Genomic DNA, 25,407 nt, shown 5'->3' with positions numbered 1-25,407 from the left:
CCTAGTTGTAAATCCTGTCATGTGAAGTCTATCGCTCTCTGCTAACTTCTGCCACAATTCTCTCTGTTCTCATCCTGCACCCTGTTGTTTTCGTGTTGTTACTTCCAAATAAAAGCACATAAGCCGTCTGTCGGAGCTAGATCAAATGAATGACGTGTATTTGATGTTATTTGATCATTTTTATACAAGTATTATTCTGTTTGAAATAAATAAAACTGTTTCATAGTAGTTTCAGTTATGCGCAAAAGGAATTAAAGGCTTGTCCCAAATATAGGCAGGGTCAATTCAGTGATTTTAGCAAATAAAAGCCCGGGCTATTATTCAAAAAGTTTTACAGAATTTGTAAAGTAAAGGTCATCTTTCTTTTCTTAACATTAATTGACCATTCACTAAACCCCGGTTTTGATGGCCTTTCCCCGGAAATGTGTGTTACCCAGACTGTATAAGGTGTTAACAGACCTGAAATCAGATTTTACGTGGCCAGAAAGACTGGACAGTGGAGCACACAGGTGTCATGCCGAAAAGTGATCGTCCCCCGAAATCTGATTGCCGTGCAGCATGTTGAAGCTGTGTCGCCCAGTCTCTTTACGACTACAGCTGCATCTGGGTCAACCAGACATAACGTGCAAATAAACATCACTTCATGTCTGTGGTGATAACAAAGGTATGTCTTTGAGATACTTTAACATTTCCTTTTAACGGAATAACCACAATTGTGGCCTAATAAGTGTTTGCAGTTTATAGCGTAAGCAGGCATGACATTATACGTGATTATAGGCAATAATAGAAGCCTGTTGTTGCCGATGGATTATGTGTTTGGTAGGCGTATTTCTAATATCCTTGTTTATATTTGGAAAACAGACTATAATTAACATGACTTACTGCTGAGTTATATATAAAATAAAGACATGCACTTTTTTGCAATTATCCTTACGACTCTACATAATTTAACTTGCTGTGTACCAGCAAATCCAGTCCTTTTTACCTGTAATGCAGTATTTCACTTCCAGAGAGTGATGGCAGCTTCTACTTATTGACTGAAAGGTAGATTCTGCCTCTAAATCACTTTATTTCATTCAGACGAGTTATATTTGACAGATTATAACTCAGCTAGTACTTTTTACCTCTTAAAATACCTTTAAATGGCCAAAACAACACATAAAAGGCAGTATTCTGTTACGGTAAGTGGTGTGGAGAGGCAGGTTGGCAAGGTTGGAGGACCCAAATGCAGGACGCAAGGCAGAGAGACAGCGGAGGGGAACACTTAACACAAACTAAGATACGATACAAGACAGATACCAAGTAACTTAAAGATGTGGCTGAATAATAATAATAATAATAATAATAATAATAATAATAATAATAATAAGGGTTACACAGACGAATGAACGAAATCATAACTAAACAGATCATAACCACAAAACCAGACACACAGACAGTACCAGACCAACCAATACAAACACACATAACAGATACTGGACACCGGGCACTAGACAGGACAGAACCCAAAACTCAACATACTATAGGACAGATAATAAACTAAACCCAAAAGTGCAAAACAAGGTATGGCTGACAGGCAGAGTGTGACAGTAGCCCCCCCTCAAAAGGACGGCCCCTGACGTCCCAAAGCGAAACATCACAAAAAACAAACAAACAGGTCAAGCCGGCCCAGGGTGGGTGGAGGAGGACAGGAGGAGGGCTAGAACAAAACAAAAAGTCTTAGGCCAAATTCCTGTTCCTCGTGTCCAGTCGGTGGTCCGATCGACTCCTGGTCCCTCGTCGGTGGTCCGACCAACAGTTCCTCGTGTCCAGTCGGTGGCCCAGCCGATTCCTGTTCCTCGTGCTCCGTCGGTGGACCCACCGGCAACAGCTCCGCCGGTGGTCCGATCGACTCCTGGTCCCTCGTCGGTGGTCCGACCAACCTTAGCCCAGCAGCTCAGTCCGTGGTCCTCAGCCCAGCTCTGCCTCCTGAGGTCCCAAGCCTCCTGAACTGTTTGCCTCACCTGAATTTGGGCCCCTGAGATTCTTGTTTTGGTTTTTGGCCCTCCTCTCCTCCCTCCGCCCACCCTGGTTGGGTCTTGGACTTTTTTTTGTTTTGTTGAGGGGTTTTGGTTTTGGGACATCAGGGGACGGGTACTGGGTAAACCCAGACTCCCAAACAAGACACACGGACAGGATCATGACAGTACCCGTCCCCTGACATTCCATGTCCTTAGTTCATGTTTTGGTATTCATTCCTGGTCCTTGTTTGCATTATTGTGGTTTGGTCTCCTCGGTGTTCTAGTTCTGTGTTCTCGTTTAGGTTCTGGTTCTTTGTAACTTGTGTGTGTTTCTGTCTTCTTGGTTATTCACTCTGCCCCATGTCTGCTTGTCTAGTGTTCTGTTTCCCCCGCTGTCTCTCTGTCTCTGCCTCGTTAGCCCTGATCCCGCTCACCTGTGTTGCTCCCGCCCCGCTTGTTAGTCCCTGTGTATATTTATGCCTGCTTGTCTCTCCAGTTTTTGTCACGTCCTTGCATCTAATGTTGAGTGACCTGCCTGTTCCTTCGTTTTCCTTGTTCTGGATAATTTTTGTGTTTTTGGATCGCCTTGTGTTCTGGATTACCTTTGTTTGGACTTTGCCTCGAGCTCCTTGTAAGCCTGTTTAAGTTAGTTTTTTGAACTGCAACCTCCTCGCCTTGCCATTGTCTGCATTTGGGTCCTCGCCTCAGTCTGCACTCAGCACCCTGACCTGTGACATATTCAGCCTACCAGACAGTGACTGCATCCTCTACTTATTAACTGAATGGTTAATTCTGCTCTGAAATGACTTGATTATATTGGTTATATTTGACAGGTTATAAAACCGTAATGTTATATATAATGTTTTTTTATGACATACTGACCACCAATCCAAAAATGTCCCTGATTTTCATTTCAGAAATCTGGTCACCGTATGCTATATTGCATTACCTCGTTAATGAATAGCTCATCAACTGCAGTATGTCGCCACTGTGTAAAAGTCAGATCTGGATGCTAACAGAGTTTAGGCTAAAGTTAGCATCCCTGCTCTTAACTGGATTTGAGGAAGTTTACACTACAGCAGCCACAGCAAAACCTGTTAGTCAAGAGCATTAAGTCATTATTGTACCAACAATACTAACTGTGTTACAATAAATGAGGTAACCCGAACACAGACTCGGATGCAAGGTGAAGAAACAGGATATTATTGTAACAGATTGAGAGAATGGGGGAGGACTCCGGCTGGCGATGGTGAAAGTTAAGGGGAGAATGAAGGTGGGTGAGCTGAGCTGGGAGTGTGGGATGAGTGGTAAGCAGGCGAGGCAAGAGCTTGAGGTGCTAGGCTGTGTGTGGCAGGCTGTGAGGCTAGCAGCCTGGCAAGAGCTCAGGCAATGATCCTGAGGCACAGAAGACAAGGCATAGAGCTGAGAAGGCGCTGAAACAACAATCTAGTGAAGAATGGATGAATAACCAGGGTTGATATACTGCTGGGCTGATGGATTGCAGATGGGTAAGTAATCAGGCCGGTGTGCAGGTGATCAGGTGGCGAGAGAGACAGTGAGCGTAGCGCCACGGCCACACAAAACACCTAGAGACATGACAGGGGAAATACAAAGAGCTAGTGTACACAGGTTTTAACTGGGAGACATGAAATGTGGGGTGTATTTTCATGGAACGTGGAAGTTTTAGTCTGACAGCTGAGGGATTGATCGTAGAGTCAGTCTTTAAGGTAATGTCATGAGAAGAAAACCAAACCTTTTGACCTGGTTGATGGACAGGTGTAGGGGTCCAATGCCAAGATTCAACTGTTGTAGTCTGTGGAGCAAAGCAGGGCAGAATGGGCATCTCTGAAGAATCAAGATGAGCTTGGACTGAAGGAACCGCAGTATCCTCTTCCTGGACAGAAAGGAGGACAAAAAGAGGGTTGATATCCCAAAGAGCTCTGAAAAGGTCACATACCAGTAGCTGCAGTGTGTAACACCCCCAAACTAATTCCCAATTGACCAACCAGTGTATAAAATAAGCGGGCAACAATAGAACTCGCTGTACAAAATATAACCTCCAAATTTATTTGTATAAAATAGACATGCAAAGGGTTAAAACAAGACTGAGGCTAAGATAGTTCAAAAGAGAGTTCAAATGGGGGAAACTGTTAGTTAAACGGAACTGCAGTTCGTCGTGGCTGGGTGTGCTCAACTTCGTCTTCCTGTGTGGGCGAAGCCAAACACAACAGGAACGGGTCTGCTGTTGGTCACAGGCTGGTCGGTTGTAGCCTCACTGCTTGGGCCTCTGGTAACTCTACTAAGTAGCGGTGGCTCTACACCGGCAGCTCCCCAGACCACGACCCAGCCGTGTACCACACTCTTGCAAAGAATCAGCAGCCTCAGCACACCCGCACACTGCACACAGAAGACAAACAGAAGACTGTGAACAACATCAATTTATAAACCATCATAACCATCAACCACCATAAGAGCTACCCCCAGGGAAGAAGACAGTCAAAATCACTCTGTACCTGCACACGGGAGACAAACAGAAGACTCTTGAGCCTAGTGTGTGGCTGGTTTGCAGATGGATGTCATGCCCAAGCACACCTGTCTGCCATTAGTCCATACCCATGCAATTAACCCAAGTGCAAAACCACACCCACCAATTGCACACTCACTCTAAGTGCTCACCCCTCACACTACCACTGCACTCAAAATTGGCTGATACAGGTCTGCCCCGTTACACCGTGTGCTCCAGGAATATGGGTTGTTGACAGAGATCCAGCGGAGGGTAACTTCCAGATCCTGATTAACTTGTTCAGAGACACTTGTTCTGGGACTAATATCAGACAAATAATATAGCTTGCTGTGCAGTTAATTGTGTTAACAGACCGTCGCTGCCAACTTAATTGGAGTGTATGCTAGAAGTCCGGTAACTGGGCTATGTTGGGAGCGAGGTAAAGCTAGATTAGTTAGGGTGTAAAATTAGGTGTGTGGCAGACATTTCTCAGTTTGTGTCTAGGCTCTCTGGCTACAACTTTTTAACCTGTGATCTTTCTCTCATGTAGGACGTATGACGGCCCCTGCTTGCTTAACCTGCTTGTGTGTGTGCTTTGTCAGTAACTGTCTACCCATGTTGTCTTTTGAGGTGCCAGAAGTGCTGATTGCAGTATCCAACCAGATGTGGAGCGCCTGGTCCCAGTGCTCTACAGGATGTAAAAGTCCCAGCTTCCATCATGGCTCATGCTCTTCTCTGCCAGCTCCTGCATCCTACTGCTTTTATTTTTACTTTTACTCCACAACACCTTTTCCCACAATACTACGGATTTCACTGGCGAACGCACTTTGCCAAATTATGACACTGATTCCTTTCCACAGGTTCTGTCATTATAATTACTGTTAAAACTGTTACACAGAGGATTTATTTAAGTATATTGACTGTATATTATTTCAAGTCTTACAAAATTACTTTTACATTTGTAACCTTTTAATATTAATGTTTTTTGTGAATGCAAGATGATTTAATTTGTTAATCTGTTACTTGTGTATGGGTAATAATTTTTGTTTTAAAAAATAGATCAGACTAAATATAAGATAAGATGTTCCTTTATTGATTCAAATTTGCACAGATAATTATGCTTACGATACAAACGCTTAATGGAATGAAAGTACTTTCTTAAAAGATGTAATTTTCCTATTTCCAGTTTCCTATTTCAATTGAAAATATAGTGATGTTCTAAACCTTTGACAAAATATGATAGTTATTAGTTATAAATTAAAATATTAAGATGGTATTTATAGGTTAACATTTTGCATATATCTTAGTAGAAAGTAAAAATTTTATGCTAACAGACAAATGTGACATTCACTGAGAAACATTTCTGTATTGTCAAGAACAAAGAGTTATCTGCACACTGAATAGTTTTGAAGCCCCCTAGGAGGTGTCATTTATGGCGACCTCTGAGGTAGTCTTGTGGGTATTACACAGCTTATACTGTAAAGTGACACAAAAAGGGAAAAAAACACAATCTGCTGAAAGAATGCATCTATTTGTCACAGGGGCATTCGATCAGCTGATTGTCTCTTTTTGCCTCACAATATAAGCCACAGAATACCTGTTTGCAATGTTGCAATTAATGATAACACCTACTGGGATTCATAACTACTCAGCATGCCAGTTGTTTTTCACTTTAAGCCCTTTTATCCAGCACTTTACCGTCAGGTTTGTTTGGATGTGTGCACTAGACTTATATATCAGATTAGTAAACAAGGCACTCTGCTACCAGTGCATCTATATGAATGTAGTCCCTGGCCATCTGCAAGCATCTCTGACTACTGAAATTTTAAAAAAGGACTTAGAACATTTCTTTTAGCAATGAGGGCAAAGCAACCTATGATTTTTAATTAAATTAAATTAGTGTAAGAAATGCTCCAGATAATGAAAAACGTAAAACCAACTGGCTCAGTTTTTATGTTGACTATTATGTTACATCTTCAAGAGAAAATGTGATGAGCAATACCTCAAAATATAGATGGCATACGTATATTTTCAATGTAATATCGGCTGTCTATAGTCAATTACAGTTTATACTGAAGTAATAAACATCTTTTAACAAATAACAAATATAAAAGCGCCTTTCTTTCTCGCTGTCGATGGCAGTACTCAAATCAAAAATCAAATTCAAAATAGTGGTGTGGGGAATTACAAGCTTTATTGTAAGCTGTTATGTACACTGTAGATTTTCAAATTTATTGTTTGGTATAATTCCTTAATAGAAAAAATCAAGTGACATCGAAATAAATGACTAATAACTAAAGATATTTAAAAATCTTAATTCAGGTTTAATTGATTGGCTTCATAGTTAAGTGCATAGTTAGGCAGATTCACAGCCAAGATGGCGACGGCTGACCTATGGGTGACGTCACAGACACTACATCCATTTTTTGTTTTCTGTGGTCCTAGTGCATGGGTGGACTAAATCATTAATCACTAAATCACAATAATGCTAACTCTGGTTAACGATGACAACATGCCTGAAAATGTGGAGGAATAATCATGAGTGAAAAGAGATATTTCCTTAGCGAGAAATTAAACTCTAATGAGGAAATTGTAAATTAACACTTTTACATCCCAAATTACACAGTCAAGAACAAAATAAACAATGTAAGGTAAACCACTATTTAGCATATTAACCCTTTTTAAACACATGACGTATTTTGACTACATTAATTAATTTTATGGTTTTAGGCAATTCTGAATGAACGTCTGCTAATTAATTTATTATCGTTTTATAACATCGGTAAACATTTTAACATCACAGACCATGAATTGACTATACTCAAATAACTTATATTCGGATTATTAATGTGTTCTCTTTTAACTTGTCACAAAAACAGGTGAAAGTAACATGTCCCACACTGTTCTACTGTTTCCACGTTATCCAGTCCATGATGAAGGAATGTAATTGTCATGGGTGGCTGAGTGCAGTCTTAAGTAGCAGAGGTGTGCACCCAAATGCAGACGATAGGCGAGGATGTTGCTGTTCAAACAAAATATACCTTGGGTGTGAGAGACCCGGGTTCCCGCTGTGACCCATCCACCATTGTGTCCCTAAGCAAGACACTCAACACCTAGTTGCTCCAGAGGCGTGCAACCTCTGACATGTATAGCAATTGTAAGTCGCTTTGGATAAAAGCGTCAGCTAAATGAATAAATGTAAATGTAAAACACGGAACAATAAACTAGGAACAAGGCAAGGACGTCACAAAGACTTAACAGAGCTGAGGTTAATATACACACGCACACAAGCAGGCAGAGCAATTAAACATACAAATAACAGGAAACAAAGCTAGACAAGCACACATGAGAACTGAACACTACAAAATAAAACAAGTAGTAAAGCGTGTGAGAAGACACAAGGACAGAGTTACCAAAGTAAAAAAGAAAATGGGGAACAACTCCCAAACAGATCAAAACCAGGGCAGGGAACAGACACATGAGCAAACAGGAAACAGGACTACACTAACATGGAGACATAGGACTAAGAACTAAGACACAGACACAAGGAGAGAACAGTCAGGGCACAGTGATAACATGGGGAGCAGACAGAAACTAACTACAACCAAAAAGAGAAACAGACAGAAACAAGGATGAAACAGAACACAAGGTAGACAAGACCGAAATGATAAAACACAGAAGTACACAGACCAGGAATAACACTAAACATGAACTAAAGCACAGAATTAAGAACTAAGGCTACAATGAAAAACACAAAACCATAAACCAAAACCAGACCTAAACAGGAAAACAACCGTACAAAACCAAATTCCTAACAGTAATATTCACATTCATCCACAACACGGTGTGTGTACTAAGTAGCCTTTGTGCTTTTCACAAAATATATGAGATACTGCTTATGGAAAGATCCTAGTTTAGATTCCCTCAGCAATCACACACAGATAGAACATACAATCTATACAACAGTATGTTTTCTCCTCTCTGTATTACAGAAGCAGATGGCTGGGGACCAACACTCCAAAGTGGTAGAAACCAACTAATTGGTTTGAGGGAAATCAATATGGTGCCGACAGCAAGCCCCTCCTTTCCTTTCACAGACCATCGGTCTCGCTCTGCAATTACCCCATTGATTGGTCAGTGCTAATTGCAGGTCTCATTATTGTAGGTTTCAACCAGTCACTATCACAGCAGCTGAGTTCAAGGGTTAACAGTGAGGAGTAACTGCAAAACAAATATAGCATGAATGCGAGTACACGTGTTCTGAGGATCAGTGAGCTAACATCTATCTGACCAGTATTGATAATGAGATATTTTATTGAGTCTTAGAGGAAAGTTTGCTAATGCGCTACTGCAGCAAGAGGTCTGAGGTCAGATCAGCTTCACAACAGCACCCTTTCAATTGTTAGCATGGCAGTGTGTTGTGCAATACCCCTAAATAAAAATGTTGTCTTTCACTACTCAACCTCATGTCAGATAAGATATAGCTGGATTTTGTCAATACGCTGAACTATTACTGAAATAGACTGAGACACTCGCGCCACAAGCAACATAATATGACCACAGCATGACTCCAAACCGCTTGTGCAGCAACATCCTCAAGTCTAAAAGCACATTATTTATACCACTTCTTCTTTTACTACTCATAAAGCTCTGGTCAAAAGCATAAACTGGCTAAAAAGTCTGTGTGTGCTACTCATAAAGTAAAAAATATATATTTAAGTCATTTTTAATCTACAGTAGCAAAATGAACAATGTGGTCTCATGGGATTGTGTATAAATACCATGCTGGACATCTGGCAGGATCTGATCTGTATGTCTGTTTGTCTTGTCTCTGTGCTTGTTCATTTCTGGTTTGTTTTGGCGTGTGTCAGGTGTTCATCTCGTGTTTGTCCCAGTCTTTTTACGGATTTGATTTGTGAGTGTTCTGTCTGTTGGATCCGTTTTTCTGCTTGGTTGTCCCGTTTCCTGTTTTACTTTGGTAACGTGTCTGTCTCTGGGTCTCGTCCTTTGCTTCCTGTTGTCCTGATTACCCTAATGTGTTCCACCTGTTTTGTTCCCCTTCCTGTTTGTGTGGATCTGTATATATTGTCCGAGTCCCCGCTACCTGTTTTCGCGTCATCACCGTATGTCGAGTGTCTCTCCATGTCTCTGCGCTTTTCTGCCTCGCTAAATAATTATTCTTTACGTGTGGATTTTGCTTTTCATGTTGTGGACTATACCTTTGTTTGGACTTCTACCAGCCACCGATGCATGTAAGCCTGCTGTCGTCTGTTTAAATAAATATTGCTTACTTACCAGCCACTCTTAGTGTTTTTCGTTTGGGGCCTAAAACATTGTTTCCCTGCCTCTGCACTCAGCCGATTCTTGACAACATTGGTGTGTCATGTCTACGCACTTCAAGGTTTTTGCATTATTTAACAAGACAATGTCATGTGACCTTCATTGTCATAGTACACGTTGTCTCTGCACAAAATAAGTCACTACAGCCTAAAAAGCCATGAAATGACCATGAAAAGCATAAAAAACGCACGCAAAATGGCATTAGCATGTTCTTCATATGCTATTTGGTGATAGCAGGCTGAAATTACGTGGGTGTGTTTTGTGCTAACCATGTTTGCATGTTACTGGTGTGTTAAACAAAGACATATTTTTTTTGTGGTGTTGAATGGTCTCTGAATGAAAGGCATTGTACTTAAAACTTTAATGGCTTATTTTAACATGCTTTACCTACAACTATAATATTTTGTCTTTATCTGAAAGCAGTTTGTACTGTAATATGTGGTAAATATTAGCCATTTGGGTTGTCAGTGTTCTCAGAAACTTTGGATTGTTCTGGGCAAATGCCTAAAGCAACTCCACATTACCACTGATGCACCAAATGTCGACATGCTTTACAGACTTCCTATTTACAGTAACCTCCAAGTCACCCTGCTGCCTCTGCTTTATACCAAATATTTTTTAGTTTTATAGTGTTTCATATGACAATACTGCTGTCTGCCACAATAGTAACATCTGAATAATTACTGGCTTTACAGTTGTGTATGCCAAAAGTGAACAGAAAGCAGACTGTATTTTCCACTTGTGACAAAGGAAAAGCTCAGCAGAACAATGGGCTAAAGCTCCAGCAACATTTCTGTTTGCATTTTTTACCCACGCAGCTTTTTCCACCTGCAATATGAAATTCTTTACAGGAGAAACGATGAAGTAAAATAGGCAATGAGAATCTGTTCCATGTTTCCCTTTGTTTTGTTAATTAAGAAATGTGAAGGGTTTCTTGAAGAAATATTTGTTTTCATGATGCTAATTTCATAATGTATGTATGGCTCTATTTCACAATATCACTGGATTCTACAAAGCTCATGCAACAAGTAAAGCAGAACTATAAGTACAAAGGTGAAACAATCTAAATTTGATCTCTAACTTCAGAGCTAAATATTTAGTTTTACAATGGAAGCATAAAGAATAAATGTGTGATTGTAACAGACTTAATTCACAGCCATTCTTCCCACACAGCAGGTGCCTGTTGACATATCTGTTATCTAATCTAAGATTCACCCCCCCAAAAAATTTGTTTCATATATTATAGTTCAATTTGCCCTAATTAAGAGTTTAACAGAGAATGTAAAAGGATGTGGCAACACCCCTTATTTATTTCCCATAATTGTTGTACAGAGAGTACAGATGATTTACCACTTGCCCACGCTCAAAGGAGGGTAACATTCACATGCTGTTCTGAAGGAAACTGGACTTCAGTGAGCTCTAACTCACTGAAGATTTAGTGTTCTGGGGGGGTGTTGGTGTTTACACCTCTTACATTGGTACAGAAACTTTGGACCATTGGTTCAGAGCCAGCTGATAACAGAGGTACTGTTAGCAACAGCTAGCAGTTAGCAACCCGTAGTGTTTGCAACAGGTAAAGCTGTCTCTCCATCAGGAAGCTTCATAAATCACAGAGTTGAGGCAGAGTAGCCAGAGGACATCACTGGGAAAACCACAAAATATTTACCTTTCCTTCATAACCGTAAAAGCACTTTCTGTGGGACACACTGAGTTGTATGAGCTGGTATGACCGCTAACTGATTATTGGTACTATTGATCAGCAAACTCAGCACTCTGGGTTTAAATAAAGCACTCTGCAACTAGATATTGGACTTCCTCACAAGCAGACCCAAGTCAGTTCAAATTGGCGGACACACCTCCTCCACTCTAGTGCTCAACACAGGAGCCCCCAGAGCTGTGTGCTCAGCCCCCCTGTTCACGCTGTACACCCACGACTGCATCCCCCGACACGGAGAGAACTCTCTTGTGAAGTTTGCAGACGACACCATCATCATCGGACAGATTTCAAATAACAACGAGACTTCATATTGGGGAGAAATTGACAGTCTTGCAGAGTGGTGCTCAAATGCCAAATTCCTGTGCCAAGCTCTTGTCAGCTTTTACAGAGGAGCAATAGAAAGACTGACTGGAAACATCTCAAACTGGCATGGGATGTGCACGGCCCAGGACCGGAGGGCTCTGCAGCGGGTGATTAAAACTGCTCAGAAGATCTTTGGTGCCCATCTCCCAAGCATCAGTGATATCGGTGAGGTGAGGTGCCTACGCAGAGCCCAAAGGATAGTAAAGAACAGGACCCACCCAGCCACAGCCTGTTCACCCTGCTGCTTTCTGGGAAGAGATATAGAAGTTTCAGCTGCCACACCACCAGACTGCAGAGCAGCTTTTCCCCCGAAGCTATCAACTCTAATTCATCCTCAGCACTGCTCCATTAATTATAGTTTATTTCTGTTTACCATTTTTATAATTGCTTCTGTATTAATATAAATTGTCTGCTACATAGCAGAAGGGAGTTACAAAACTCAATTTCACTCTATAACCTTTTATATTGTGACAAATAAATGTTCCTACCTACCTACCTAACTCTGGAACGTGGGCTGGTCTATGTACATCCCAAATGTTACCATGTCAACCATAGAGTTTGAGGTATTTTATATGCACTGAAGTCTTTTTATTCAACCATGCCAAAGGAAATACAACTTTTCATTCTACGACACCTTTAAACGTGGAGTACTCATTCTGCAGAATAGTTCCTGTCCGAATGTTATATTATCATATTAACTTATATTGTTGGACTTTAAGAAGCACGGTAATACTGTTGCTATTCAAGTTTAAAGTAATTTTCAGAGGAAGTACAAAGTAGCATAAAACTGAAGTACACAAGTTAAGTGCTAGTACCAAAAATCTTTACCTGAGTACAGTACTATAAAAATGTACTAATATTACTATCCACAATTGCTGGGAGGTCAAACAAGGCACACAGATTTTGGCAGAATTAGACTGATTATTAATTTGATGCACAATTATTTCACCATTTCTATTATGCTTTAATTTAGATTTCAGTTTTCTCCAAAGAGAATCAGCAGGAAGTGATGGTCAGTTTAACAGGTATTTTCTTTTTACACACACATAAACACACACAACTATTCATCGAGTCACACATTACATTAAATCACTGTAGTGGAATGCTCATAGACACAGGTAAACACACACGCAGACACACAGAAACAGGGTCCCTGCTCGTCCTGTTCTCTCCCATGGGTCTCTGTTAAAATTGACCTTCTCTGCCTTTCATCACAGGAAAATATCACCCTCAAAGAATAATAAGGCCGCCAGACACATTAATTAGAGAGCATCTATTTAGATGAACGTCTGAGAGAGACAAAGAGAGAGGGGGAAAGTAAGGGAAGTTATTAATATGCAATATGAAAATAATTGCACCTCTTAATATGTGGAAATGGCACCTCTGCATCTAGCCAATATATTTTCCTTTTACTTGTTTTATCGTTTCATGGATGGAAATTTGTGAGAATAATATTTAGTGAGGTTTGTAAGCCTTTGCATTTCCCGTTTGCCTTATCATGATTTATTCTGAGTATATCCCTATGTATTTATATTTATTTATTATCATGAATAATGTTTTTGTTTTTGCAGTATCTCCTGTGATTTAAAATCATGCTTGCATTGCAGTCACTTCAACAGTGTGAAACATTGGTTTTTCCAGCATTGCAAAGCCTCTGTTTTCCTCAGGTTAGGTCAGTAACATGTTGAAATTGTCCTGGCTTGTTGCCTTGCTGCTAGTGGGGAAATGAAAATAAATGACTGTTAATTAAGAAAGTGACAGGTCTGGAGATGAATGCATACAACACACATCACTCTTTTGCTCTTATGTCTCAGGTGTGTGTCTGTGTGTGCAGGTGTATAATTGCATGTAAGCAGCATACACGTTTAAATGTTTGTTATTTGCTATTCATGTATCTGCAGGAGCTCTTATAGTCATGCATGTATGTGTGTGTGACCCTCTGTAAATAGGATTCTGCGCTCCATCTGGTCCCAGTCAGAGCAGTTTGAGGCAGCGTCTCAATCAGAGCTGCTGATTGGTGTTGTTCTCATGTCGGTGCTGCAGCTGCCCGGCCCTCAGCCCAAACACACAGGCTGGGATCAGCTCCGCTCACACCTTCTTCTCAGACCACCAACTGCAGAAAGAAATCCCACTCACGTATCATTTGGTTTTGCTTCATGTGTGTGATTATTTTTTGACATGTTGAGTTTGATTCTGTACAGGACACAAAATGGAACCAAACAACAATGTCCCTGTTACACAATTAAACTTCTGTATTGACATTTGAAGCTTCTGTTCACACACATTTCCCCTTGTCTTGGTTAATCCTCTGCTGCCTTCAGGTGCTGTTGGTGTTAATGTTATTTATCATGAGCTTAGCACACATGAATTAAAGTGGTAACTATGAAAGGGAAAGTGGCCATTTTCTGTCGTACCTAAAATGCAGACCCATGTCATTTAAGAGACAGAAATCAGAAAGGAATTACCATGTATGTAATTCTGTGTCATTATGATTTTGTGGGTGTACTATATGCTTTATTGTTCCTTTAGCTAGATTTTAATCTAGATGAAAAATGAAGTGTTTTCCCTTCTTTACTTCTGCTCCAGCACAAACTAAGTACCTCAATGCCACCAGCCACCAAGCTTTTGTTTGTTCTTTTATTTTGTTTCTGTATCAACTGTTAACTGTGCGACAGGTCACCGGTGTATGGTTTTCATATTCAGTTTTTTCGTTGTGTATGTGGACATTTGATTACTGCCTAAATGCTGATTTTACACCTCAGTCAGCAGTCGTCAGGATCTACAGAAACAGACTAGGTTTTTTTTGTGTGTGTGTCTTTGTGTGCATACGTTTGTGTGTATTCAAGGCGGGGGGTAGCATGATGGTTACCACGGCGACAGAAAGATCTTTTCCCTGTTCTTTTACAGCAGGAAGCAGGAAGACATCATCAACTCTGGATGACCCCCCAGAAACACAGGTGCAACGTGTTCCCTTTCGCTTTCGCTATCTTTCTTTCTCTCTCTCTCTTTTTCTCTCTCTTTCTCACTGTCTCTCTCCCCCACACAAAAGCACACACCCACACCCATACTCATGCGAACACACACACACACACACAATCAATGTCAATCAACAGAAAATTAAGAGGCAGCTACTTTGTCAATTATTAATCTGTCATATTTTCTATCAACTGTGCCAGACATTCCCTATAGTAGTATAGCTTCTCAACTGTTTGGGTTTGCTGTGTTTTTCTTTGTCTTACGTGACACTCAAGTGTCTTTGGTTTTTGGATTGTTTGTCGAACAATGACAAGGATGTCACCTTGAGGTTTGGAAAGTTGTGAAAGACATTTTTTTTCTGCTTTTATTCCATTTTATAGATAGATAGTAAATAATCGGCAGCTTAATCAATAATAAAAATGAGATGCAACCCTCATGCTGTACATGTATTTATGAGTATGTACGTTTATGTATGTGATATGTGTACATATATGTCTGACATATTGATTTCATGTACCTTCTACATTCATGATTTATGTGATTAGTCAACTATCAACAAATATTTTTATACTTAATATTATTAGTATTACTTTTTCCCAATGTATTTTGATATCTTCTTTTCTTTGCCGTAGGGACTGTACACAAAATATTTGGGGTGTGGAGATCTAAAAATGGTGAGGATTATGTATTTCTTCTAGCTGGAGGGAAAGTAGTGTACATTTTTTAAAATTTTCTTTAAATTAAAATATTCAGGGTTGCGTTAGGGTCCACCATATTAAATTCTTCATGCTTTGTCTCTTTCAGTTGTTGTTGGTGACACAAGTTGTAGTTAAATTAATTTTGGATATCACAGAGGTAAATCAAGGGGAGGGTCTTGCTTTTTGTGAAAGTGAAAGACAAGATAAGAAAATGTTCATGCAGTTCCTTGCTATCGACTTACAACAGGTATTAGAATTGTGTAACTTGTTTTAAAAACTGTTTGTAAAAAATGTTAACAAGAGGGGCTGACTTGGGGAAAGGGACAGTGGTGAAGAAAGAAAAAAAGAAAGGTGATTGACAAGTGTCATCCATCTATCAAGCAAAAATGTGTTGACCTCCTTGCAAACTATACACTCTAATAGCAGTTTACTGGTGACTCCACTGCTTTGACATTTTCACTAATAACAAACAAAAGGACAGAAGGCAGGGATCTGTGTGTGTCACTCACTGACAAACCTGATTACAGCACCTTTCCATTACAACGCTCAGCTATTGTGCTTCAGATAGCTGCAGTGCATGATGAAATACAACATGATGCAGCCAGTAAATGTCAGTCCACTTTGATAGACGGGGAGGAAAAGGCTGAGATAGATGCCTGACAAAAATGAAAAATGAAATGGGAAAATGAGCAAAATGACACAGAGATTGTGATCTGATGTCCCTGTTTTGTATGCATATGAAACTGCATACCAGATTAATAGTGGTGTGTGGGGCTGACAACATTTAAAACAAACGCTGTATTTATTTTCTTGATGTGTGGTCAACAGGAAACGGAAGGGTTAAAGTGTAATTCATTATGCTCTTGGTTACCTCTTAACCAGGAAGACTCAGGGAATGTTTAACATGCTGCACTCTGGTTTGGACCGTTTCTTGGCTCCGTGCCTCATGAGTGTAATTTGGATGAGTGCAGCTCGCTTGCCTTTGGGCTCATTAACAACAATATAAACAGTAATTACTGTGATCGCCTAATTAATTCATTTAAAAATGCTGCACGGCGTAAAAGGCATGAGCAAATCTTTTCTGGAGATAACAATTTTACAGAATCATTGTTGACATAATTAGCGATTTCATGTTCCAAAATAAAAACGAAATAATTAAAAACTTTTTTTTTGTCCTATTTTATACATTTACTCTTTTATTATTCAGACTGCTCCCCCTTCTTTCGCCTTTCACTAAGCCTGCTTTCAGTGAGTTATCCTTCTCTGATCTCGTCTCTGTCTGTATGGCAGCTCTGCAGTCCTGATAAATGTAATCCTCCCCTCTGGACACATTCTTTTGTTTTTTGGGCCATTTTTGACGCTCTCCTCTGATCACCAAGCTTTACTTATTATAGAATTTCCTGCCTTCAGTCTGAGGGTTTTGTTGCGGTAAAGAATGGTCATTTGGCTCTTAATTGTCCATTAATTCTATCTACGTTATTGGCCGGTTAATTGTGATTAACAGTAATTAAGATTCAGCTGAACAAAAAGTGGATTTCTTGTGGCTCTGCACAATGAATGATGACATCTTTACATTTCTTCTACCACACCCTACAGAGCTTTTTTCCAAAAACAATGTTTCAATCAAGCCAAACATTAAGCAGCATAGATATGTTCTATGATAACTATTTGTTATGCTAATAGATGGATAGATGGACAAATAGATAAATAGACAGCTCATATACGAATTTAGTGCTCCAATAGAATTACATAGCACATCCTTATTTAAATCCCAGTGGCCTTTTATCATATAATGTACATTTACAATAGGTTTATTTATTTTATATTTACATTACATTTTTTATCGTAAAATCCATTGATTGGATTTGGATACATTCAGTGCTTTAATGGAACAAACACTAGTGCATAAGATGCAAACCACATTGCGAAAAGCATGTGACAGAGTGGTTTATGTTACAGGCACAGTCCTCTGACCCTTCAAAACCCCAATTAGTATTCCTGTAGAATTTATTACCACGCCTGGCATCACTTCTTGTTGATTACCTCTCTACTCATTAAAGTGAGGGTAGATTTATGGACAGATCTGACTGATGCATGGGGGAGGAGGGTGACAAATCCATACGTGATACATTGCTGTGTGGCTCATGCTTTTAAAAAGTGCAAGAGATTAACAAGCATCATTATTTTGATCTAAACAGAGGCAGGGGTTATATGTGGGAACCTGCTCTAAGTAGAGAACAGCGAGGTATCAGCAATATCTGTAAAAGCCTCCTTTCCAAACACACACACATTTACACAATAAAACTATTTTGTTTTCTTGATGTATGTTATGCAAAATCTATGGACAAATACGGTCATGTGTAGCTAAACTAGACAATCATTACGGTAATTCTAACTGATAAATGTCTTGGAAATAAGATAATGTTTGAAGAGTTGAACAGGATCAATGCAAGAAAATAAAATCAATGATTTACTCTATATTATTCGCATGTTAGATTGAATGAGATGAAGAGAGATGCAGGAAGTGGGACTGTGCTGCAAGGCACAGAACTTGACCACCACCTGCTGGTCTCATACACAACACCATGCCCTGCCAAGATTGGTTGAAATTCCTAGGCACATTCTTTCCCAGAAATAATTGCGTGTAACCTGTGGAAAGAAAGATGTGTTTGTATGTATGAGTAAGATCACTTATGGCAGCAGAACTTTGGAGCACAGATGGATAGTGAGACAATGGACCCTGGTACACAGACATATAAAAAGCTAAATAACATGATCACAATAAAACTATTTTTAACTGAGATCATGCTAAATAACAGAAACATCCGATGATACAGTACTAAACGCCTGCATTAGACACTATTTTGGTGTATGTTGGGGATATTTTTGAAGGTTTGTGCTTTCAGTCAGTGTCAGTGCGTCTTTTCTTGTGAACACTGTTCATCTTTGACTATGCAGTTGTCCTATGTTTGGCATATTTCCTAATGGCGTATTTCACATGTCCTTCAGTTCTGAGAATTTACACCAAACCACATTACATCATTTCCCAGTGCTTGTGGCGAATGCAACAGCATTTCAGATAGAGCTTCTTTCTTTCGATTACTTTTCTCAAAAGTTGTAATCCTAGGAAAATTCTGTAATTTGGCAAGAAGAAAAGTATCATAAAGACATATGTTAATGACAGGAAAACACTTGGCAAAGAGGCATGTATAAATAGCCAGAAAAAAGACAAAGCTGCAGTACATCAGTAGCTACCCGACTACACTAACCAAAATATAACCTTAAATAAGTAAACATCAGTGTTTAGCCATAGAGGTGCATTGCAAGTTACATTTGGATTGTGTTAGTAAAGTAAGTAAAATTGTATTTGCGTGATGCCAAATCAGAATGAGTGAGAAACTGCTCTACCATCCCCGGTTGTCCTCTAGATGGCGCCACAGTCTAAAACATCATAAGGTAATTCAGCTCGAGAGGAAGAATAAGGCAGAACTCTCACTCTGCTCTTTTTCTGCACGCCACAGATGTACGCAGAGATCAGTTTTACATATTTGCTTCCAGAGTAGAGAAAACTACTACCCCTCGTGTCGTGTTTTATAAAAATGTCTAATGGTAGGAAATGTATGCCTTGCTCGAAGGCGCATGAGTTACGACATACACGATTTGGCAAACCGGAAGAAGAGCCAGTTTTCCTCTCGTGCAGCACATCTTTCTTTACTATCTTCGCTCGAACTGTACACACTGACACTTGTTGGGGATGCATGTGTTGCTCTGCTGTGTACAGAGTTACCGGCAGATGAGGAAACTACTTCTCTGGACGTTTCTAACCCAAGTGGTAAGTCTCTTGTTTGAGGTTAGCTACTTTGGGTATTTATAGCTCGTATTGGCTTGGTTTCTTTCTTTTTTTTTTTTTTTTAAACCATCACTTAAACTAAATTTATAGCTAAGTTACGTTTGGGTAAACTCTGGCAAAATGTATTAGTGCATGTTCTCAAACAGGTAGAAAGTGAAAGCCGTGTCATAACAATTGCTTCCACTTGTAACAGCGTTTATAAAACATTTAGGTACGTTTTCTGCTGGAGTTTACAGCATACAGTGCGTAACGTTAGCTTTGCTTTGGCGCATACAAAAACTGTAGCATTTTAGCTTGCCATGCTAATTGATCTTTGCACAGTAAAAAACAACTTCTTTGGCTCTGTTTAGATGCCACAAGGTTTTAATGTTCCGCCGGCTTTTGTCCCACTATTTGCAGTATTATCAACATGTTTTTATTGTTGTGTGTTTGCTTTTAAAGATCTCCGCAGGTTGTGACATGTGTAAAATTAGGCGTATTCAAACAAAAACACCTTCACCTGCACACAAGCTGTTTGTTGTGTCCTGTGCTGCAAGCAGAAGAGGGATCTAGGTTCAACAAGGTGTTTTTAAAACACATACATAGCATGAACATGTAACAAGTAGGAATTCCCAAAGGCCACACACACAGCCATGTCTGAGAAAACTTTTGTGATTTGTTATTACATATATGGCACAAACTCTGTATTGGGGAGATAACAGTTGTACAGTAAAAACGAAATGAGTCATTATTGCCGCATGTTGTAACTTTCAGCAAGCAAATAATAGTTAAACATATGTAAACTGAAGAGTATTCTTCAAATCTCTATATCTGCCTCGGTATCTTCCTCAAAAATGCAGTATGATAGGGTTATATCAGATACTTGAGGTCACACATTAGGGCTATATGAGGATGTGAAAATGTAGGAAAATCTAATACTAAGTACAGTAATTTGCATTTCAGTTTTGGTTCTAACAATATATTTTTATTATCGATTCATAAATAATTTCAGCACGTCTCTAAAAAATCACGATGATTGATGAGAAGTGTAAAACATCTGGTAGCAGTGTTAAGGAGGTGTTGGTTGATGGAGATCAATAACAAGAAAGCAGTGGTAGCAGCCCCGTTCTGGTTGTGCAAAGTAGATTATTTCTCACTTTCTCACCTCAGTTTATTACATGTGCGCCAGATGAGCGGACATCTGGGGCAGGTCGCACATCATCAGGCAGCGTGGTAGTCAGCATCAAAAGGCTGAGCAGGAAGGCCTCTCACTTCCACTGCTAGGGCCAAATTTTTACCATTGGGGATTATGATGAAGAAATAAAGCCTTTTTTTTTCCATTCAAGCAAACCTGTTTGTCCAAGTGAGCCTCATGTGATGGATTTGTTTATTTTTTTAAGTAATGCATTAAAAAAAACTGTGGGAGGATGATGCCCTGGTGGTTTTGTTGACTCATATTAACTGAGAAAGTACTGGCTTCCGGTCAGGCCTGGGAAGTGTGTGCACAAATAAGATAAGAAGAGTGTATTTAGACTTAATAGTACATGTAATATAACTCTTTTTCATCTGGTTGGCTATGTTCAACACCGGGGTTAAAACCCCCATTACACGTGGATTAGGCTGTTCTTCCACTAAAGGCTGAAGGTGTTTCTACAGTGGTGTTTTTGCAAATTTGACCTTGCTGTGCATGACTAGCTTGGATATTTGTAATAGTATCTTTTAAATGATCCCTTTGTTAATTATTTTTTGTGCCAGCCGCACTAAATAACCTCAGAAAGCGTGGGGTAGAGTAGTCAGTGAGATGACTAGTCCTGAGGCTGTGATCGTACAGGAACATAAGCTGAGGTTTGCCTTCTGTCAGTGTTTCCTCTGTATGAACTCTGAAGGAGGCTTTTGTTGGGTCTCCATGTCAGTGACCAGAACCCCGTAGGCACATGCCTGGACCTCAGGCAGTGATATACAGACAAACATATATGCACAAAGTACATGTAGAAACACTGGTTGTTTTACTTGTCATTTGAATACCAGAATTGCTTCAAGTCTGGCAGTAACACTTAAGTTAAAAATTCTCCTTCCATCTTTTCTCAGGTGCTGCTGACTTTCAGATAAGGTAACAGGTGGATAAGGAAGGACACTGTAAACCCAAACTCCAGAAGGAGTGACCCAGCAGTCTGAAACCACTCACCTGGGCTTCTACCTGGTGAGTGACAGAACTACAGCACAGCCATTGTAAAAGATTGGTCACAATACTTTGAATGTGTCCTAATTGATGCAGCGGTTATATTGTGATATAGTGTTTTTGTGTCAACTGATGAAACAGTTATATTGATCACGCCTATACTTAATTTCATCACATTGTCTGCATCACACGCTACATTTGTCAGGTAAAGCTCTGGCTGTTAACACTGTGGTCTCAGAGCATGGGTTGCAACCTGTTTCTTGCCACACACAGTTCAAAGACATGCAGTTTAGGTGGATTGCCTAATAGCTGTGTGACAGCGTATGCGTTGATAGGTTGCAGCCCCCTGCAACCCCAAACAGGATAAACAGTTCAGAGAAGGGAGATATTAGGGCTGAAACCATTCATCGATTTAAATCGATTAATAAAATGCAAATTCTTTGCGTCGATGCTTAGTTTAATCCATATAACTATACAGCACACTGTTTCGCACGGACATTTATTACTGTTGCACATTGCGCTTACACTGTGAACACGACGTGATTATAATGGTGCTGTTTGCAAAGTCCGGGAAGAGAGAGAAAACAGTGAGGGATGAAGAAGAAAGTGTCCCAAGTATGGGATTATTTCAAGCTAAAAGAAAACTGTGCAATGTTACAGTCCATCCACTGTAATGTGGCCTACCCATAGACTGTATATAAAAAGGGCCCACCGCAACAGCACGATGGCATCTGATCAGAAAGCACCCGCTCTATCATCAAGTCCACGGAGCGGACGACATATGGCGCTAAATCAGGGCAAAATGTTTTGTTAATTTGAAAAAAAGACAAACTGTAATAGAAACACTAAAACTTCTAATTGAACATTTTAAGTTTTGGTCTTAAACTTGAAAAATACAGTTTATGTGTTTTGTTTTCAGTTTAAATAAAATGTTTATTTAATTCTGGAATTATTTTTGAATAATTATTTCACTCTTATACATTTTGATATTTGAGGTCTTATTTTTTTCAGATCCACTTTTTATGTTTTCAGAATCAGAGCAATTTGTTTACACTTTCAAATCTTATTTTTTTCAGTTTCAGATCAGTTTTTCAGTTCCAGATCAGTTTTTTTCAGTTCCAGACTTTTGGCCCTTATGGAGGCGTGGAATCATGAGTGACACCCTAACAAAGAAGGCAGAAGACTCTCCTCAGTCATGTTGCCTTAAGGAACTGTTGGTACTGATGTGAAAAAATAAGAGTTGAAAGTGTAAAAAAAAATTGCTTTGTTTATGAAAACATAAAAAGTAAGTCCTGAAATATAAAAATTTTAAAAGTGAAAAATGAAAGTTAATTAATAATTTTTATTTTGAATATATGTTTGTATTTTTCAAGTTTAAGACCAAAACTTAAATGTTCATTTGGCCGTGATTTAGCTCCATAACCACAGACAAGGTGACAGTAACAGCAACTTTAGCATTTAACTGAAATCATGATTGATCGTTGAGTTGAAGGCTAGCAAAAGTAAGCCGCAATCCTCAGATGTAAATGTTCGTTTGTTGCTCTCCTCCTGGTTGGGCCGCGTGTTTGGGTTATAACATCACAGTCATACATTAACTGGTATAACTTGTAGAGCACTCGGGTGATGTTTGTGTTGGTAAAGCAGTTGTCTGGTTGTTGGTCTGTTGATGTTGTTGGTCTGATGTTTGCTGTATGACACACTATGAATTTCTATCTATCAACTTACACAGCTGATCCCGTTGCGGGCAAAAGTACTTCTTAAATGATGCATAAAATGGCATTAAACTTTAAATTGTGAAGTTACAATAAAGTGTGTAGCAAAAAATGGCATTAGTGAGCAGGATGAGATCAATAGAGATGTTCGCTGAAATGTCTACATGTGGGAATTCAGCCAGGAATGACAGCAACGCATCGCTTTTGGTTTGTCGTTTGGTTTTCTTTGGCTCTGTTTCCTTGTCAGACATGGACGCAGTGTGGGAAACTTTTTCAACATTTGTTACATCAGTTTTCCCAGAATGAATTGTTTAAATTGTTGGCATTCCTCAATGAAACCACCCATGCTCATAATAAGAATGTTGAACAAATCAAATTAGGACAGTTTGTTTTTTTTACTTGGGGTGTCTGCCTTTTATTTGCAGGTTTAATATTTACTATTGAGACTGAAGAGGATGAGGGAACTTGAGGGGTCAACATTTAACACATGCCCAAATCGAATACAGGATGTCACAGTCACATGGCATGTGCCTTCAGACTACAGGGAAACTTAAGACAAATGCTTGTCCTTTTGAAGAAGAAAAAAAAAAAACCACTGAAATTCTAAATGTCAATTTCATTCATGAAATATCCTTGAAGCACTAGTGTACTGACTAATATCAGAGCATCCCACCCACCGTCAGTGTGCACAGCTCTGCAGTAGTGCCGCTGCTCTGTTCTACATAAGTGGTTTAATGGCTGAGATCAAACAGGATCCTCAGCTATCTGCCTCATGCTTCCCACAGACAGGTGGTGACAGCTTGAACAAGGGAACATGATGTACTGTCCAGTGCCTTTTAGGAGAAGGTCTGGCATACTAAGGCCCCTCAGTGATCAGTTTCATATAATTTAAAAATTGTCACCCAGCTCACTTCCAACAATTGTTCAACTTTAGATTTCTGGCTCCGGTAACTCGCAGACATGGCCGTGAGCAGTAAACCCAAATCTAAGTTTTCAAATATCATAGAAACTAATGGGTGACATTACTGTCTCTACACTGTGCTAAAGGTTGTCACCCTTAAACTACAGTAACAGCACTTAAATCACTTAGGTTGTGTCACTGAGTGAAGTTATGTCATCATCCAAATGAATAACTTGAACACTACACCATATTTCCTTATTAACCTGGTCTACCTGCCTGGGGATGGAACCTAATAATAAAAACATCTATTCTTCAGATCGGTGTTTTTGTACACTTTCCCCTTTCAAGCAGTTTAAATTAAATAAATTAGAATCAACTTGACGTTTAACCATGTGCGTTTATTGTTGACTGCTGTCTCATTCTCCTCATTAGATGCAGATACTTTTATCCAAAGCGACTTACATTTGAGGAACAACATACAAGCATCAACAGAGTATCAAATACAGATCTACAACTACGGATGGTGGCAATTGTTCGTTTGAAAAAACTGTGCTACTCTGCCCTCTTGTTAAGGTTATTATGATCTAATTTAATCTAATTTAATGGTAGTTGATGCATGTTGTTTCATGTTATACAACCGTGTATGGAGCGATTACCTAGAATGAAAATCTTATGTGGATCAGAGTCAGCCTGCACTGTAGACGGGTGAGCCCTGACACCTGGCCCTGTGATTGGTCAGATGCCATTCTCTGACCTGTGAGTCATCACAGCTGTGCACTGCCAGCCTGTCTGATGTGTTAGATCATCACATTTAAATGTGGTGACAGACTTGAGTAAATCCTCTGCAGTCTGCAGCACTTATTGATTTGCTTTTACACACACTCTGGTGGCATCTGCTATGTATTTCCCTCATTGTGGTTAAGAGTCCAGTTCGCCTTCTTTGTCACCTTTTTATCTCTTGCACATCTCTCTTCAATGGTTTACAGTGTGAAATGTTTTAATAAAGCAGAATTGCTCTCCTAAACAAACGTATTTGTATATAATTGTAAAAAGATATTTTATTAATAGGGTCCAGTCCAGAGTGTCAGTGTTAACAGCAGTCTGTTTCTCTTTTTGACATGATGTAACAGTTCACAGTTGATCCAAATTACTGCTAATTGAATTGCCTGGACAGTTAAGTTAAGCCGTC

At 39.6% G+C, this 25,407-nt stretch overlaps 1 protein-coding gene and 2 long non-coding RNA genes across 4 annotated transcripts in view; 2 read left to right on the top strand and 1 right to left on the bottom strand.

Annotated features, from left to right (window-relative positions):
* The first annotated feature begins 2,674 nt into the window (after window positions 1-2,674).
* On the top strand, window positions 2,675-5,580 carry LOC119898087. 2 transcript variants are annotated; one of them, XR_005443481.1, is made up of 2 exons: window positions 2,675-3,508; window positions 5,134-5,580. It is a non-coding gene; the product is annotated as an uncharacterized LOC119898087 (long non-coding RNA). The 2 variants fall into 2 exon arrangements; XR_005443482.1 differs by lacking the exon at window positions 2,675-3,508 and adding an exon at window positions 4,532-4,776.
* LOC119898086 lies at window positions 3,461-4,512 on the bottom strand. The gene is made up of 4 exons (XR_005443480.1): window positions 4,479-4,512; window positions 4,166-4,397; window positions 3,754-3,894; window positions 3,461-3,586 (listed from the first exon to the last, which is right to left on the bottom strand). It is a non-coding gene; the product is annotated as an uncharacterized LOC119898086 (long non-coding RNA).
* A 13,704-nt stretch (window positions 5,581-19,284) lies between the features above and the next one.
* LOC119898085 (neurocalcin-delta A) overlaps window positions 19,285-25,407 on the top strand; it is a 71,683-nt gene continuing 65,560 nt past the window's right edge. Inside the window, exons 1-2 of the mRNA XM_038712243.1 lie at window positions 19,285-19,429; window positions 21,515-21,626. The gene's annotated coding sequence lies outside the window, so the exon portion shown is untranslated. The remainder of the gene's footprint in view (window positions 19,430-21,514; window positions 21,627-25,407) is intronic.

The sequence above is a fragment of the Micropterus salmoides genome, unplaced genomic scaffold (genome assembly GCF_014851395.1).
Source record: "Micropterus salmoides isolate LMB-PRFRI ecotype aquatic unplaced genomic scaffold, ASM1485139v1 Ms_hic_scaffold_11, whole genome shotgun sequence".
Taxonomy (NCBI): domain Eukaryota; kingdom Metazoa; phylum Chordata; class Actinopteri; order Centrarchiformes; family Centrarchidae; genus Micropterus; species Micropterus salmoides.
Note: the sequence above shows the minus strand (reverse complement) of the source record. Positions and strands in the feature narration are given on the sequence as shown.